This window comes from Myxocyprinus asiaticus, chromosome 29 (assembly GCF_019703515.2).
Source record: "Myxocyprinus asiaticus isolate MX2 ecotype Aquarium Trade chromosome 29, UBuf_Myxa_2, whole genome shotgun sequence".
NCBI lineage: Eukaryota > Metazoa > Chordata > Actinopteri > Cypriniformes > Catostomidae > Myxocyprinus > Myxocyprinus asiaticus.
Window position 1 is genome coordinate 38,656,232 of NC_059372.1, and position 19,108 is coordinate 38,675,339.

At 41.2% G+C, this 19,108-nt stretch overlaps 1 protein-coding gene across 1 annotated transcript in view; it reads left to right on the forward strand.

The window, feature by feature from the left end:
• Positions 1-583: 583 nt before the first annotated feature.
• Positions 584-19,108, forward strand: part of LOC127420024 (FERM domain-containing protein 4B-like) — an 85,085-nt gene continuing 66,560 nt past the window's right edge. The window contains exon 1 of the mRNA XM_051661943.1: positions 584-731. The gene's annotated coding sequence lies outside the window, so the exon portion shown is untranslated. The remainder of the gene's footprint in view (positions 732-19,108) is intronic.

Genomic DNA, 19,108 nt, shown 5'->3' on the forward strand with positions numbered 1-19,108 from the left:
CTCAATAATTCGCTTCACTACAATACAGTGAGAACTCGCAAAATGATTGACATGTCAAAAACATCAATGTCAGCAGTCTGCGGACACATTTTTGTTTGCTGTTTACAGTCTAGAGCTTTCACAGAGACAGATGAGATATCTTACAACATTTATTTCAGTAATATCTCTCAGGGAGTAGGAAAATGTTTTGCTTACCTTTCAATTAAAATCACTTGCAGCACCTTTAAACTGTCTAGTGCTGTCGCAGAGACAGGTGGGATATTTCAGGACACTTATTTCAGTGATATCTTTCAGGGAGAAGGAATATTTCTCTGTATACATGTTTATACCATTCCATAAAAACACAGCTTACATCACCTTTAAGGTATGTAGCTACTGTTCTATTTCGTATAACGCTATTAATCGAGTTAATTGAATTTAAACGACTAATTGAATTAGTAATCGATTTTTTATTTCACAATATTTCCCAGCAGCGCCTTGTGTGTGTGTGTGTGTGTGTGTGTGTGTGTGTGTGTGTGTGTGTGTGTGTGTGTGTGTGTGTGTGTGATAACGGCATGGCTCCGGTCTCTTTGTAGCCGGTGTTGGGAAGGCGTGGTGAGTGACTGTGTGTGTGGAGCTCAACGCCTCAGTGTTTGATCACAGAATGAAACGATGATGAGGGAATAAAGCTGTGCGGCGTAATATTGGACAGCGACCATCTGAATTACACGGAAACGCCCTTATAGAAAAAGGTACGGTATCCTCGCGTATGTATAATGAAATTATTCGTTTTTAGTATTTTCGTTCATTTTATCATCCGGCTTTGACAACAGGCTGCACCGAAAGCACGTGAAACACAACCGGGCGGTGTTTATGCGATTTTATTTGTAAAAAAAATAAGGGTTGGATAAGCTCAGATACAGTTTGCATTCAATAGTACGCATTCATTCAGCAAAATTTGAGTTAGCTATTTTATCCTACTTAAGTGATAATACAAAAGTGGGATATATAATTTACTATTCATCGCGGCATTGATAAGTAAGATTAATGCATTCATTCATTACACTTAATATGGTCGTTTATATAGTATGAATCAGCTTTGTGCGTTAGTAAATTAGAAGTGCATTGCAAACTGCATATCTGTGAGGTACAGTAGATCAGATGCGTTATAGGACAGTTATAGGTGCCCAAAAACGCCGCACGCGCCTTTGAAGCTTTAAAATGCTGTATAGGTAGGTAGCTCACTAGGTTTTGAGACACAACCAATGTGTCTAGTTCCTTCCTTATCTAATACTGTGTTTCTGAAGATAGACTGTATTGTGTCACACCATAGATGAGCATTTATTGGTTGATGAGCACATAATACAGTAAATTACAGTATATCCAGCACATGTGATGTCATGGTATGTTTTGGCACAATTGTGTCAGATAGATTCATAGATGGATCTGCAGTGCTTTCAACATTGCTCTTTTTGTTTGAGCAGTGCAACATGTCAACATTGGCTCAACACCCTTAACTCTGTAATGCTGCTGAATGACGTGCTCCTCATTTTATTTTATTTTTTAATCCTGTCTGACTGATGCAAATGTAATGTGACTTTTTTCTAGGTGATCCCAAATGCTTTGTGTTAGGTCTAGTGCTTCAAAAGCAAAAACAATAAAACACATGTCAGTCTTGTTACTAGGCTTTCTCAGGTCACTTTTGTAATCTTGAGACTTTATATTCTGTATATAAAAAATAATGTAAAAAAAAAAAAAATAAAAACTGCCATTTCCGTCCTTCATACTCGATCGATTCTTGCAGACCAGATGGGGATTCGCTTTTTTAGTTTCATTCATGTTTCACACTTTACCTGAAAGTAAAATCAGGTCAGGTTGAGTTCAAATTTGCATCAATGTATTTGCATGTAATATGCAGTACTGTAGGTGCTCTAAATAGAGCTGATGCTGTTTTGCTTTTAAAGAACATGTGAAATCAGTATGACATGAATTTCAACATATACATTGGAAATTCATATAGTGTTTTCTGTTGAAACAGGAAGTTTGGAAGGGGCATATTGAAGGGCTAGTGTGTTTTTTAACCATTAGTTTAGGGCCCTATTTAGTTAGGTTTCTTCCAACCCCCCCCCCCCTGAATTCCAGGTTTTAAAGTTTATTTACATTTTATCATTAAAAAACTAGTCTAATCAAATTAATTCATATAATTTTAATCAAATGAAAACAGAACAGTTTCTTTTCAACATACCATTGCTTTATTTTATATTAAATGAAGAGCATCTATACTGATCCTCACAGCACAATCCAAAACCCAAAATTTGAGTTTTTTGTTTAAAATTAATATTATTATTTTGGTCAAATATAGTGCTGCAGTAAAGCATCACAGTATTAATGAAAGCAGTGATGAAACTCTTGCTTGAGAGATTGCTTTTATAAAATGTAATTATCATTGATATATTGTTATTATCATTACTATTACTACTACTACTAATAGTTCATTGAATATAACATTTTACTATACAGAAGTAATATATTGCTGTCGCATTTTTTCAGTTTCACGCATCTAGTTAAGTGGAGCGGATGTGTTTGACAGCTTCACTTCTCACCTGCGGAAAATCAGTTCACTCTATGGGCTACTATGCTTATTAAACTGCAAATAATTTGATTTAATTTGACAAATATATAGTCTGCATGTGCTAGGTGCTTCACAGTGAATAAAGTGCTCTGCTCTTTGTCATTAATACACACACAGTGTGCATGAGCAGCAGCTTCTCATATTCACTTACTGTTGAAGCTGCCAGTCGCGGCATCCTCCACTGTATTCTCCCCCGTCGATGTTCTTGGGAAGGCGCGCATAAAAAAAAAAGTTCAGCGGGAGACGCTGATGTAAACACAGAACAGGTGCGCAACGGTTAAATCCGTCTGTGTAGTGCATGGTGATTGAGTGCGAACGTCCCCCGTTCTTCCAGAACCAGAGTGTTGCGCTCTGTTAGGGAGAGTTGACATTCTCATTCTACTGTAGTGAGCATTTGACTGGACAAAAATGTCAATATGCCATTGCGAACAAGATGAGTCATCAATATTTCAATTCTTATTTAATAGAAAAATAATTTTTTATATGTGTATATCTGCTAAAAGTGAATTTTGTCAACTTTTAGGAGTGTACTAGCATATAAATGGCCTCAAAGCAAACAGACATGGACTAAAAGCCAAAAAAGTCCATTTTTGATTTCATTGGGTCTTTAAAAAAGACCTTCCTATTTATATATTTTATATGCTGTATGTGTCTCTTAGGCCTCTTATTTGCTGCTTCTTTGTATTCCTCGTACCTCTCAGGAAAAGACACTGGATTTGACGTACGAGTACAACTAGCTTTTCAGCCTTGTAAACAGGATCTGGTAGTTAAAGAGGAGCCTTTGGATGTGGAAATTATCTGCCAACTTCTCTGTGAGAAGCAACAGCAGGAATTCACATTCAGGAAGTGTTGTCAAAAACAGACAGCAACTAATTTTAAACACCAAATCAGAGAAGATAGTGCTCATTGTTTCTGCAATGGTTGTTGTTCCGTTGTAAACAGCAAGCCACTGGAAGTGACAGTTTTTTCGTCACAGTAAATTACTGTATCTTCTTCACTAGAAATGTTCACATTGCGCACAACTTACATTCAGGGTGCTTTTTGGGTACAGATATAGTTAAGAGCAGATGACCTAGTATCTGATTGTATTTTTAGTTTGGTGTCATTTCTCTTTTCCATCTTATGAAAGTCCTGAAGCTTCTTGAAAGCTCTGCTCCTCTCTCTTCTCTTGTTAACTGGTGGTTTGATGCCGAAGCAGTATCAATTTCTAGCTGTCCGGTTTCTCCATGCGAGGAGGCCCCCTGCTATCCACTAGAGAGTAATATTTAACACACAGAGTAAGAAGTATTTTAGGGTATATCTAAAGACCCGTGCATACTTCCTATGAAATCGAAGAACGAACAGGTGTAACTTCATTTAAAACAAAATTTGGCTAAAAAGAAGGTGTTTTTGAGTTCATTTCGGTGGTTCGTAACAGCTCGTCTAGGCGAACTTTTAGGAGAACTTCTTATCGGCTGCTAAATACCTTCTTACTGCTATTGGTTCACGTCATTGTCCACCTAATTGGAGGCCGACAGCTAATTCCTGTTCAGTCAAAGTAAGATATGCCTCTTATAATCATTCTTTTCTCTATATTCTGTCCATTAACACTCTTTTATACACCCATCTTTGCAGTAGTATCAGTGTCATCATAAATTTGAATAACAGAGTGTAACCGGTGCATATTATGGCCGCATACTGCGTGTTAGCGCATTAGCGCTATGAATTCAGAATGTAAACAAGACAAATTACGCATTTCCTACTGCATATATGTTACTTTAAATCAAAATGGAGTGATTAAAAAAGCATCTTTTACTGATCTTGTGTGAATTCTACTCATAAAATGAGGCATTAAGTCATTGATAACACATTTTATTGACACATTATTTAAGGTTTTACTGTGCGTCCTCATATTTAAATGATCCTCTAAACGCCTTCCACAGAAGTGTGGCCAGTGTCTGAATGTTTGCAAATAGTATGTAGTTGCTCAGCTTTTTCAAACTTCTTTATTTTTTAGGGTGAATCTCATGAATAAATGTGTGGGTCATATTTCACTTCAAAATGTAAAGAAATGATATAAACAGTAAAGATATACAACATATTTGCATAAACAAAATGAAACCTAATTAAGAAACATAAAGATTTTTTGCATCATGACAGCTAAGCACATTTAAACCCCATATCCTTAATTTTCATAGTCTAATGTACACTGTAAAAAATGTCTAATTTTAACAGTAAAGGACTGTAAAAATGCTACAGAAAAAACGAAAATTGGTTAAAGATTATTAACTGTAAAATATACTGTACAATTTTTTAATATATTTTAAAAGAAAATACAGTAGTTTTTACAATAAAATTAAATTTTTCAGATGTAAAAAGTATGATTTTCCTGTATAATTAATGGTAAAAATTTACATTGTTTAACAAGAGAGTACATGTACTTTTTACATTAAATTATTGTTAAAATTACAGTAAAAAAGAATAATCGGGTGTTCCCACAATTCCCTGCATGACCCATCATATTTCATTATATTTTATGGGAATAGTTATGTTTCTTCTTATTTTTAATATCAGTTACATACATTGGGGTGTTCTGTGTTATGTTTGATGTAGTTTAGTTCATGTTTATTGCATTATTTAAATTTCACATGTGTTACCCTGATGGTGTTTAGTGTTTGTGTGAGTGACACTGAGCACTGTCTGTACATGTTTATTGCTCACTGCTTCTGGAAGAGCCACTATTGATGAACTTCATGTCATCATGTGTTCTTCTGTAATTTTTACAATGATTAACAATTCATTATAACGTTAAAAGCAGATTTGTACAGTTTCAGAATGTTAATATCAAGTTTATGATGTTTTTTTTTTTTTTACTGTGCCAGCGTGTTCATGTAAATGACAACATATTTAAACTGTAAAATTTACAGTTTGTTCTGTAAGGTTTTTTACATTTTTACTGTATTTTTTTACATACTTATTCTGGCAACCACAGCTGCGATTTTTTTTTTTTTTTTTTTTTTAAACAACAGGATTTTTAAAAAATCTCATTCTCATTACTTAAATGTGAAATAAAACACAAATATTGTTGTAAAGTACAATTGTAATTATACTGTACGTCATGGAATATGTTTAAAAAGAAAAAGAAAAAAAAAAGGCAGCTGTGGTTGCCAGATATCCCTACTTTTAAATCATACTTTTTTCTTTTCTTTTTTTTGTTACAATATATTATAGTAAAATTACATGTATCGTCTTGTTAAATAAAATATAACGTTCCACCATACATGGTAAGGATTACCAATTAACAGTTTTTTACTGTGCAATTTTAATATGTTTTACAGTGTAGTAAATATATATAGTTAATATATGCTAATTTTAATTTAAAAAATGTGTCTGGACAGGATGATTTTATTTTTTTTTAACTAAATTTGAGGGGGAAAATGTGCTTAATTGTCATGAAAATATAATCACAATGCAAAACATTTTAATGGTCTTATAATTGGCTTAATTGTCTTGATGCAAAATTATTATTTATTATATTTTTCTTTGACTTTAGGGTGAAATGATCTGACAAAAATGATCTGAACATTTCCTTGCTTCAAACCTTTAAAGGTGAAGTGTGTCATTTATTTTGTTTATTTTTTGTTAAAAAGCTTTTTCATATCTCAGCTTAATGAGTAGCGTCGATCATGAGTAAACCAGGTTCATTTCACAGAAACATGTAAACACTGTGGCTCTGTTTTTTGCAAAACTGAGTATGTTTACATGCACACCAATTCACCGATTATTACCAAAAATCATCTTATTCAAAAAATCTGACACTGCAATAAAACTGTGTTTAGAATGAGAATCATCGGGTTATTCTCTGCCTTTGACCTCCGAAACATAGACAGTCATGCACCCAACACTTGCGCACAAGGGATAAACGGGTACACCTTTTAAAAAGTACACTGGTAAGGGTGTAATGGGCAAAAATCGATCAGTTTTTGCTTAAACCATTAATGACCATACCCTTATAAAAGAGAATCATTCAAAGCAATTATATTACCTCACACATTGACGGCATAATCAGTGTCAGATTGTGCATGTAAATTAGCTCATTTTCGCAATCAATGCCTTCGAGTTTGGGGCGGGACTTTCTGTTTCATCGACCAATGAAAGAGAGGGGTGTAGCATTTGAGAAGCCTGTTTGAAAACAGTCAGTATTTTTGCAGTTCCATTTGATGCCACTAGTTAGACAGAAATGACATACTTCACATTTAAGACAGCCAGAAAAGCCAGTGTGCTGAAACAAACGCATTTGTCTCCAGTTCCCGTGTGATGATAAATTGAACAAGTTCTCACACCCTATTGGTGACATTACAAGGGATGAGGTTTTAGAAACATATGCTGTTATGAAGAAACATCCGATAATCAGATCGAGTTTTCAGCCCAATTTACTGTCGTAATACCACTGACCTTCGAAATACCAAACAAACGACATGCCTAACAGCTACTGTTTAGACTGTGAGCTGCAGGTGGATTTCCTGAGGTTTTCCTGGCAGATGCTCAACCGGCTATAATCACACATGGGATACGAGCTGCAGGTGGAGCTGTGTGTGTGTGTGTGTGTGTGTGTGTGTGTAGTCAGTCTAGAACTGGATCCTATGACATGATATCAGCCTCTATTGTTGAAGAGAAACAAGAGACAGAGGTCTATCCTGCAATATAAGGGCCTGTATACAGTTGAGCATCAGTTGGCTTCAAAAAAAGCTGAAGACTTCAACTGTAGTTTTTCAACATAGAGTGAGTCTTGATACCAAGAGTTGTTGTCCTTATGGAAATATCAGCATTTCATGAGGATATCCTCCACAAGTTTTATTTGAACCACATTTTTTAAGGCCATGCCAAATTACAGTAACTCACCCTAATCTGAATAGGTAAACTGTGAGAGTAGAGCAGTACAGTAAATTACATTTGTGTACATTACAGTATGCACTTGTTCCATCATTTTTATTTAACTTGTTCCATAATAACTTGTTCCATTGTTTTTTGTTTTTTTTTTGGTTAATGTAATGCTGTATGATGTCATTGTGTAATGAAACCTTTCATATTCAACCACTAACCACTGGCTTTATAGAGCTTAAGATGAAGCAACAGTAAAGTGCTTTTGCCATATTTCCAAGGGTTTTTGCCTTAATTCTCAAACGATGGCGCATTTGCCCATTGGATTAATGAAATATTAACTAGAGGGATGCAAGTTCAAAGAGTCCTGCTGAAAGTACATCTGTTGTGCCCTTAGTTGGGCCACTTAAATCCCCTAAACAGCCTCTCAAGGGAGTTTATAACTCAGTGCCTGTAGCTACACTACTACACCAGCAGTGTCTCCTGTGCTCAAACGAAATCGGCTCAAATCTATGGCAACTTAAAGGAATTTTTCGCCAAAAAATGAACATTCTGTCATTATTTACTCACCTGAATGTTGTTCGAAACTTATTTGCTGTTGTTCTTCATGTGGAACACAAAAGTAGAAAATTTTAAAGAGTCTTTATGTAGCAATTGCCATACAATGACTGTTCATGGTGAACAGTGGCTTTCAAGCTACAAAAAGGACTAGGGCCTTATGATTTCTGTGATGTGGAAAATTCAGTGAATTGAGTCTAAAAAAAAAAAAAAAAAATGAAATAAAGAGTAAAATGCAGAATGTCACGGAATTTTGGATGAAAATTTTGGATGAATTTGGAACAAAATTATTGACAATTTGACAATCAAGTTAAAATTGTGATATGGCCAAGTATGATATTTAAATTAAACACAGGAACTCAAAGGTTTTCACTCAGCTTTCCAAAATAAAAGCTTGTTTCAAATTGATACATGTAATTGAAGACATTAAAATGTAGTAGCAATTACTACTATTAACATTAATTACATAATAATAATGTAATTAATAACAAATATCAATAGAATAATAATAAATAATTACTAACAGTTTAATATGAAAATGATGTATATAAAATATTATAAAATATTTGTAACATTAAATATAATAACAATTATTTATAAAAATAATAAATAATATTTTATTTTATTAATAAAATAATTAATTACAATTGAACATGAAAATGTTTTACATTAAATATAATTTATATTAATTATTACTATTATTATTATATTTAAGCTTTAACATACAAGCAACAAAAACTGCAATGTTTTGTTGAAAATTAATAATTATATTGATTAAAGTTTTTTTTTTATTCATAGACATAGACACTGTTTTAATAAGAATATTTAATTAAAATTAAAAAAAAATTCAATCCAGAAAAATAAAAATGGAAAACATGGCAATTGGGAAAAAATGAAATGGATTTCACTGGGCCCTAAAGGACTAAAACCATAAAGTAGTCCATACAACTCCATGTGTTTTATTCCAAGTCTTCTGAAACAATACGATAGTTTTGTGTGAGAAACACAAGGCAGTGATTGGTGTAGTGACCAAACACAATGCACCATATGCCATACAACTGTTGTTGTATTGCAAAATGTAATACTGTGTAAAGACTCTTAAAACAAAATTCTCCATTTGTGTTCCCCTGAAAAAAATAAGAGCATACAGGTTTTGAACGACATGAGGGTGAGTACATAATGACATAATTTTTATTTTTGGGTAAACTATTCATTTCAAGTCTATCAGCGTCTACTGCCGATATGGACTGCTGTCTACATAGACAGTTTCCTTGCTTAAATTAAACCATGTAAGTGCCTGATTTAAGATGGGCAGAGGGCAGCGTCACTTGCTGCCCACAATTTTAAACAGCCTTTGCGCTTGTGATGCACACAAATGCTATCTCAGCTGGCAGTTCACTACTGTAGGTTTCAAGACACGCCGTAATCTTTCTAAATGTCATCTCTGAAAAGAACAAATATCTCTGTAAAGCTTGAACACTACAGAACCGCAGAGCAGATAAATCTTGAAAGGCAACATGTCCAGGCTTTGTGTAGACTGCTATGTGCAGTGAGAACTGTCAGCACAGGTTACAGATGTTCTGCTTCTGAACTGGTGACAAGTCACCTCATCAGTTCATTTGCGGCTTGAGCGGTTTTGGTCAGGGAGAGCCCCCTCCCCTGAGGACTGCAGTCAATCTCTGTTGCTTTCACTGCAGAACTAGTGCGGTTTTTCTCAGGGAAACTCTGAAGTTCCTTATGCTGCTGTAGAGCAGTTCCTCATACTGAGACCTGTGCTCCTAGGACATTAGCAGTGATTTAATACTGGTACCACTGCTAGAAATAAATACAGTAACCGAAACAAGGCACTAACACTAAAGCTTTTTTATATAGAGTTGGAATACTAATTCTGTTGGGCACATAAACTCTGACTGAATTGAGCTCGGGTTGAATTAAGATCTAGTGGAATTCTTTGCCTCACACCATCCAGGGTCCTTAATGCTTCAACTGAGATTACAGCTGTCCAACCCAGTGTCCAGTAATGTCCTGACCAGGCATTTGAAGAAACCAATGGAGTGTTGATATCATCAACAGCCGAACGAGTGTTGGAGAGACTGATAGACAGACACTGAAAGAAAGAAATGAAAAGAAAATAGTTGCAGGCACACCACACATGTGGAACTTTGTGAGAGAGATTCTCATCAGAATTCGCAGTAAACATGTGATGCCACAAAATGTATGACAAGGACTTGACTGTTTTTTTTGTTGTTTTTTTGGGGATTTTTCCCCTTTTTCTCCCAATTTGGAATGCCCAATACCCAATGCGCTCTATGTCCTCGTGGTCGCATAGTGATTCGCCTCAGTCCGGGTGGCGGAGGACGAATCCCAGTTGCCTCCACGTCTGAGACAGTCAATCCACGCATCTTATCACGTGGCTTGTTGAGCGCGTTGCCACGGAGACATAGCGCGTGTGGAGGGTTCACACCATCCACCGCGGCAACCACGCTCAATTCACCATGTGCCCCACCGAGAACAAACCACATTATAGCGACCACGAGGAGTTTACCCCATGTGACTCTACCCTCCCTAGCAACCAGGCCAGTTTGGTTGCTTACGAGACCTGGCTGGAGTAGGACTTGACTGTTTGAGAGAGAGTATCCTGCGTGGATGAGGCTGTTGACAGGGATGTGAACTGACAGGAAGATGTTGTTTTGGCCAGAAGGAATTCTCTTTGTATCGAGACAGGGACTTGATAACCCTTGCAACTGCCTCATCAGCACGTGTGTTTGTATTGTGAGTTCATGACCTGGAAAAAACACTTGGACAGAGGGATGAATATAGAAACTCTTGTGTAACAGTAAATTATCTAGTAGTTTGGAGAATGTTGACTTCAAACCTGCAAAAATTTTAATTCTCTCATCGTTTACTCAACCCTAAACTCGCATGCTGTTATTTTGTTTCTGTTGTTGAACAAAAAAAGAAATTTTTGAGCCTTTACACAACAATTCATAGTGTCTATAGCTGTCAAGCTCCAAAAAAGTACAAAAAACACCATAAAAGTAGCCCATGTGACTCATGTGCTATATGCAAAAGGCGTTTTGGCCTCAATAATATCACAGATTTTTGATCTTGAATGCGAATAAAATTTCAGAGCTTTTTCAGTGAATAGTGAAATCCTGGTCTGTTTCTAAAAAACCTATCATATGCCTTCAGAGGACTTCAAAAGAACCTGGAGTCTGACTACACTGGGCCTTTTTGTTGAACGCTGGCTGTAAATATTCAGAAGAGCTGGCTCATAAGAGTCATTTGTTCATGAATCGTACTACACTGTCACAATGTATGTTTTGTGCTGAAGATTCAATAGCAGTGTTCAAGTTCTGTTGAATGGTAGCGCATTAAACGCAGAGTATTTTTTAGCATGGTGTCCCATCCGCATCGGCGTACCAAATACAAAAAAAAAAAACAACAACATACAGGTCTGGCACAAAAGAAGGGTGAGTAAATGATGACATATTTTGTTTTGTTTTGGGTGAGCTTTTCCTTTAACACAATTGAAGCTGACGCAGTTTAGCCTTTTTTGCACCTTTAACCTTTATCTTAGAAAGATTTTTACTCAAGAAGGGCACGTTCAGAGTTGAACAGAAAGCTATGTCTCCTCTCGTAGCAGGGATAGACTATGACACATGTGCTGATAAATTATTCATCACATGGAGTAAACAGAGATAAGCTGAACACAGACCGGGACAGAGCTTGATAAAAGCTCCCACTTGTGTTCGCTCACATACATGATAGCCATGGGAGATCTAACTCTAAAGACATGCTGGTTCTGAGAGATACATCTCTGTCCCACCAGATTCCCAGAAACAGCTCTGAATGGAATTACAAACAGCATGTGGCAGAATAGATTCTTGTGGTGACAAGATTAATTTTACTTAATCACATTCAAATTCACATTCTTGGGCTTCTCTTGCAAATATGGGAGTGTCACAGTAATTTAATGCTGTTTGCCAAGTATTCCTCTTGTGGTCATATAAACAGTCATATGTCCTGTTAGTGTACAGCGTCCTAGAAATGTATGTTAATGTGGCCGTAAGCGTGACGAAAGTCCTGCTATACTGAAGCATGTTGATTGTGAAATCATGTTCCTTATCTGTCCCTCACTCGACGTTGTGTCGATGTAGTGACACTAGGGGTCACTCTTGGGAGCCCCAAACACCTCTGCTTTTTGAAAAAAGGCCAATGGGAATTGGGGAGTGCAATTTGCATGCCACTCCCCCAGACATATGGGTATAAAAGGAACTGGTATGCAACCACTCATTCAGATTTTCTCTTCAGAGCCAATCGGTTCTATTCATTGAGCTGAATTCATCCGCCGAGTTCATTCACCTCATCTGCTGGATTTACGGCGCATTTCAGCGGCTTCTCCCCCTCTGCACCCATGGAGTGCAGAGAACTCCCCTGAGCGCTTTGGCAGAACAACAAAAAAAAGAATATATTCTAAAAGGGTATATTTTCAAAGAGCGGCACACACGGAATGTCGTTTTAAAGATGCCTTTCCGCTTGTATGTTATTCCTGGTTGCGGTCGTTATCTTTCCACTTCTGATGGCCACGATCGCTGTCTTTCCTGTCTGGGCGCTTGCCCACGTGGAGACTTCGTTCGTGGATGGGTCTTGTCCTCATTGCGAGAATATGACCATGGCAACGTTGCGGTCGCAGCTTGCCTTCGTAAGAAAGCAAGTCACCCCAGCGGCTCCCTGCCTCGGTCCTTCTACCTACGGGTATGAGGCCGTGTCGGTTAGAACTGGGGGCGATTTGAGGACTCCAATGGGACCACCTCCGCCGGGCAACCCCCCACGGACCTCCCATTCCACAGCACGCTCGCTTTCCCCGGTCGGGCTCTCGGATGAGACCGCCGACTCGTCTCAGGGCGAGTTCGACCTCTTATTTGGGGCCCGGGAAGATGATGAGCTATCGAGCGCCGCATCGGAGAGCAGGCTCATCCACTCTGACGTGGAGGCTTCGGCTGGGCTTCCCCCTTTAGGTGTGGTCGCCCAGTCTCAGGCCGACACGGAGATGACGGACATGCTTTCCCGGGCAGCTGTGAGCGTCAGGCTAGAGTGGAACCCTCCACTCTCCCCTGAACCCTCGCGGCTCGATGATTGGTTCCTGGGCCCAGAGCACCGCTCACGGCTGTGCCCCACCCTGGTTCCTTTCTTCCCGGAAGTGCATGAGGAGCTGACAAGATTGTGGGGGGCACCTTTTACTACCCGGTCCCGATCTCTCAGCTCCCCTGCTCTCTCTACCCTCGATGGTGGGGCGGCCAAGGGGTATTCGGTGATCCCCCAGGTGGATAAGGCGCTCGCGATACACTTGTACCCGCAGAGCGCCACCACCTGGCATGGGCGCCCGAAGCTCCCGTCCAGGGCCTGTAGGTTTACGTCGTCTCTGATGGCTAAGGCCTATGGTGCCGCTGGACAAGCCGCCTCTGCCCTGCCCTGCCATGGGTCTCCTGCAGGTATACCAAGCCAAGGCGCTAAGCTGCACAAGGGTAATTCTGATCCAGGATTGATGCAGGAACTGCGCTCGGCGACCGACCTCGCTCTCCGAGCGACGAAGGTCAAGGCACGGTCTCTTGGGCAGGCGATGTCCACACTGGTGGTCCAAGAACGCCACCTTTGGCTCAACCTGGTCGACATGAGAGAGGCTGACAAGGCACAGTTCCTTGATGCCCCCATCTCCCAGGTTGGCCTGTTCGGCGACACCGTCGAGGACTTTGCCCAGCAGTTCTCGGCGGTGAAGCAGCAGACGGAGGCCATTCAACACATCCTGCACCAGCGCGGCTCAAGACCCCGCACCCTGTCTGCTCGTCGCCAAGTGTGTCCTCCTGCAGCAACAGCACAGGCTCCGCCACAGCCCCGGCGTGGAGCCCACCACAGGAAACAGACACCACCCGTCTCACAGCCGGTTGCAAAGAAACCTAGGAAGGCTTTGAAGCGCCCCTGAGATGGGCGACCCAGGGACGAGGAGACCCACTTCTACGAAGCTGGTAGACAGACCACTCCATCCCCCGGTGGAGGGCCGGGAGGAGAATCTTTTGTTTTAATTTTTTGCCGCATGCCCAAGAGGCTGCAGTACCCAGAACTTCAACAAAAGAGTGGTTTCCTTGTTCTCTGGGTCACATGTCAGGTCGTCACGACCGCCATCCACCATCCCATTTTTGCAGGTTTGGCGCTCCAGCGGCGGACCCCCCGCCCCTGCACGCCCAGCCGTGTCACAAACATGCCCACATCGGGTTGGTTCCGACGGACTGCGGGGATGATGTTCCTCCTCACCCCTCCTCGACCAATCTTATGGTGGGCATCAGGAGCCAGGTAAGTGCTTCGATGTCTCTGGACTCAGCACGGCCACGGGATTTGAGCCCCTTCAACGTGGCGCCTCAGGCTCCGCACCCGCAATGAGGCCCCACCCACCAGTACATCCGACGTGATTATCCCCTTTGTCCCCCTCGCCTGGAGTTTGGACACGTGGCTCACGCTTTCCAACCCGTCGCAATGGCTGACCCGGACCGTCCGACTCGGCTACGCAATTCAGTTAACCAGGCGCCTGCCCAGGTTCGGCGGCGTCCACTTCACCTCGGTGAAGGGCAAGAATGCTGCTACCTTGCATGCGGAGATCGCTACCCATCTACGGAAGGGTGCGATAGAGCCTGTCCCTCCGGCCGAGATGAAGAAGGGGTTTTACAGCCCCTACTTCATTGTACCGAAGAAAGGCGGTGGGTTGCAGCCAATCTTGGACCTGTGAGTACTGAACCAGGCCTTGCACAGACTCCCGTTCAAGATGCTGATGCAAAAACGCATTTTAGTGAGCGTCCGGCATCAAGATTGGTTCGCGGCGGTAGACCTGAAGGACGTGTACTTCCACGTCTCGGTCTTACCTTGACACAGACCCTTCCTGCGGTTTGCTTTCGAGGACCGGGTGTACCAGTACAAGGTCCTCCCCTTCGGCCTGTCCTTGTCCCCTCGTGTCTTCACTAAGGTCGCAGAGGCAGCCCTTGCCCCGCTATGGGAAGTGGGTGTCCGCATCCTAAATTATCTGGATGACTGTCTAATTCTAGCTCACTCACGGGATGTGTTATGTGCGCACAGGGACCTGGTGCTCACGCACCTCAGCCGACTGGGGCTTTGGGTCAACTGGGAAAAGAGCAAGCTTTCCCCGGTTCAGAGCATCTCTTTTGAGAGTTGGACTCAATCTCGATGACGGCACGCCTCACGAACGAGTAAGCACAGTCGGTGCTGAACTGTCTGAAGGTGTTCAGACAGAAGAAAATGGTTCCACTGAAAATTTTTCAGAGGCTCCTGGGGCATATGGCATCCTCAGCGGTTGCCACACTGCTTGGGTTTATGCATATGAGACCACTTCAGCACTGGCTTCAGACTTGAGTCCCGAGATGGGCATGGCACCACGGGACACATCACGAGGTCATCACGCCAATCTGTCGCCGCCTCTTCAGCCCTTGGACCGACCTTGCATTTCTACGGGCAGGGGTTCCCCTAGAGCAGGTCTCCAGGTGTGTCGTGGTTACGACTGCATTGACACATCAACTGCCTCGAGTTATTGGCAGTACTGCTCGCCCTGCGGAGGTTCTGGCTGTTGATCCAGGGCAAGCATGTGTTGGTCTGGACAGACAACACGGCGATGGTAGCGTACGTCAACCGTCACAATCGTGATGGCATATCACACCCAGGACGTGCCGCCCCCCGTGGGGTTACGAGCCCACTCTACTAGGAGTGTAGCGGCCTCCTGGGCCCTGACCAGTGGCGCCTCTTTGGCAGACATCTACAGAGCAGCGGGCTGGGCAACACCCAACACCTTTGCGAGGTTCTATAAACTCCGGGTTGAGCTGGTTTCATCCCGTGTGTTGTCAGGTCCGAACAGGTAAGTTCAGGGACAGCTGGCCGGGTGTACCATTTGCGCATAGCGCCTCTACCCTCCCATGAGGTGAAGACTTGCACTTTTGTCTCCCAGTCGTGTTCACAAGTTGTGATCCCTGGATGGCTCCTTTGCCCTGTGGCAGACGAGTTTGCGGAGAAACTCGCTGCTGGCCCAGTACATGTGCTAATTTGGCCCTGTACTGAGGTAGGTGCTCCACATGTGGTGGTTCCCCGTAGGTGACCCCATGTGATATTTTCCACTAAATCATTTCCCTGTCAGTAAACTGCATCTTCCTTGGGAAGAGGCCCCTCTGCCCCCGGTCACCATGTTTGTAGAAACTCCTCCCCCTCCTACCATGAGGACTTCTCCACATGACATACTTCCGACAAGACTCGGTAAAACCATGTGACGTATTTCCACTCGAAATACCCCCCCCCCCTTTTTCTGGGTGGGGTGTGGTCTCCGCAGTGTCTTCCCTTTGGGAGTGACACCCCTCCGACGTAGACATTTATGGCCCCCAGTCGGTTAACAAATTCCACTCTTTTTGGGGAGAAAAAAGAGGAAAAGAGGCCACGGCTGGGCTAGCCTGACCCTATTTTTTGGGCAGTCAACTTGTTCCCGAAGGACCGATCGATGCTCATAAGAGTGTTGGGGGAGGTTACGTGACGGCCTGGTGCATTGGCTACGAGGCACACAGCGGTCTGACCGTCTCGCACCGCCAGTCCACGTAACACAGTTCAGCTAGTTGTGGCCTTTTGTATAGGGACCTCTAGTGTCACTACATCGACACAATGTCGAGTGAGTGACAGATAGGGAACATCCTGGTTACTTTCGTAACCTCCGTTCCCTGATGGAGGGAATGAGACGTTGTGTCCCTCTTGCCACAACACCGAACTACCCGCTGAAATGGCCGGGACCTTGTTTCGGCTCCTCAGCACAAAACCTGAATGAGCGGTTGCATACCAGCTCCTTTTATACCCGTATGTCCGGGGGAGTGGCATGCAAATTCCACTCGCCAATTCCCATTGGCCTTTTTTCAAAAAGCAGAGGTGTTTTGGGCTCCCAAGAGTGACCCCTAGTGTCACTACATTGAAACAATGTCTCGTTCCCTCCATCAGGGAACGGAGGTTACGAAAGAAAGATTTTTGCAGAAATAGTAAGAACTCCACTTGCTATCATTTGCGCTAGATCTTGTCAATGAAGTTTCTTATTTAATTTTTTTTTTTTGACATTTACCTAGATTTTTACGATTTCTGTAGAAAATGTGACTGTGCTTGAGTGGAAATCTCCACTTTCACTTTCTCATTCTTTCACATTTTGAAAGTGAAGGTGAAAGTGGAGATTTAGAGTTAAAAAAAGATTGAAATATTGATCTGTTTCTCACCCACATTATCATATCACTTCAGAAGATATAGATTTAACATCTGGAGTCTTATGAATTACTTTTATGCTGCCTTTATGTGCTTTCTGGACCTTCTGAGTTCTGGCCACCATTCACTTGTATTGTATGGACCTACAGAACTGAGATATTCTTCTAAAAATCTTCATTTGTGTTCTGCTGAAGAAAGAAAGTCATACACATCTGGAATGGCATGAGGGTGATTAAATAATGAAAGAATTTTCATTTTTGGGTGAAATATCCCTTTAAGGCTGCATTTTCTGGGTGTGTGTGCTCTACTCAGGACAGACTGTTTAAATGTGGCCTTTTAGCTTTATAGAGCCTGACGGTCTTGTCTTGTATACCCTCCTCCGTGGCACTGTTGACATCAAATAACCAGTCTCTCTCACACACACATAAGCTTCGTAAAAGTGCGTTCTGGGTATGTGGGCATTTGGTTCATATTTGTGCATGTGACAAAATAATCAAAGGAAGTGTTTTTATCACCAAGTACAGGGTTGACATGACAGTGGTGATTTCAAGGCCTGCAAATGTCATTGAAATGTCTGGTCAATATACATTCATATTTATGCTCAGCTGTAAAATATCTAATCAGATAGAAGTTTACAATAATTGAAGTCTTGTACAAAAAACTCTACACATGTACAGATTTTGCTCTTATGGAAAGAAATTGGTACTTTTATTCACCAAAGTGGAATTCAACTGATCACAATGTATAGTCAGGACATTAATAATGTGAAAAATGACTATTCCAATTTGAAAAAAAATGTTCAGAACTTCTTAAACTACTAGAATAAAAATCCTCCATGTGCAGCAATGACAGCTTTGCAGATCCTTGGCATTCTAGCTGTCAGTTTGTCCAGATACTCAGGTGACATTTCACCCCACACTTCCTGTAGCACTTGCCATAGATGTGACTGTCTTGTCGGGCACTTCTCACGCACCTTACAGTCTAGCTGATCCCACAAAAGCTCAATGGGGTTAAGATCCATTACACTCTTTTCCAATTATCTGTTGTCCAATGTCTGTGTTTCTTTGCCCACTCTAACCTTTTCTTTTAGTTTTTCTGTTTCAAAAGTGGCTTTTTCTTTGCAATTCTTCCCATAAGGCCTGCACCCCTGAGTCTTCTCTTTACTGTTGTACATGAAACTGGTGTTGAGCGGGTAGAATTCAATGAAGCTGTCAGCTGAGGACATGTGAGGTGTCTATTTCTCAAACTAGAGACTCTGATGTACTTATCCTCTTGTTTAGTTGTACATCTGGCCTTCCACATCTCTTTCTGTCCTTGTTAGAGCCAGTCGTCCTTTGTCTTTGAAGACTGTAGTGTACACCTTTGTATGAAATCTTCAGTTTTTTGGCAATTTCAAGCATTGTATAGCCTTACAGTGATTGACTGATGAGTTTCTAGAGAAATCGGTTTCTTTTTTGTGAATTTGGACCTAATATTAACCTTAAGACTTGCCAGTTTATTGCACACTGTGGCAACTCAAAAACAAACACAAAGACAATGTTAAGCTGCATTTAACAAACCAAATAGCTTTCAGCTGTATTTGATATAATGGCAAGTAATTTTCTAGTACCAAATTAGCAATTTAGCATGATTGCTCAAGGATAAGGTATTGGAGTGATGGCTGCTGGAAATGGGGCCTGTGTAGATTTCATAAAAAATGACTTTTTTCAAATAGCGATGGTGCTGTTTTTTTTTACATCAGTAATGTCCTGACTATACTTTGGGAATTAAAGTACCAATTTCCTTCTGAAACAGCAA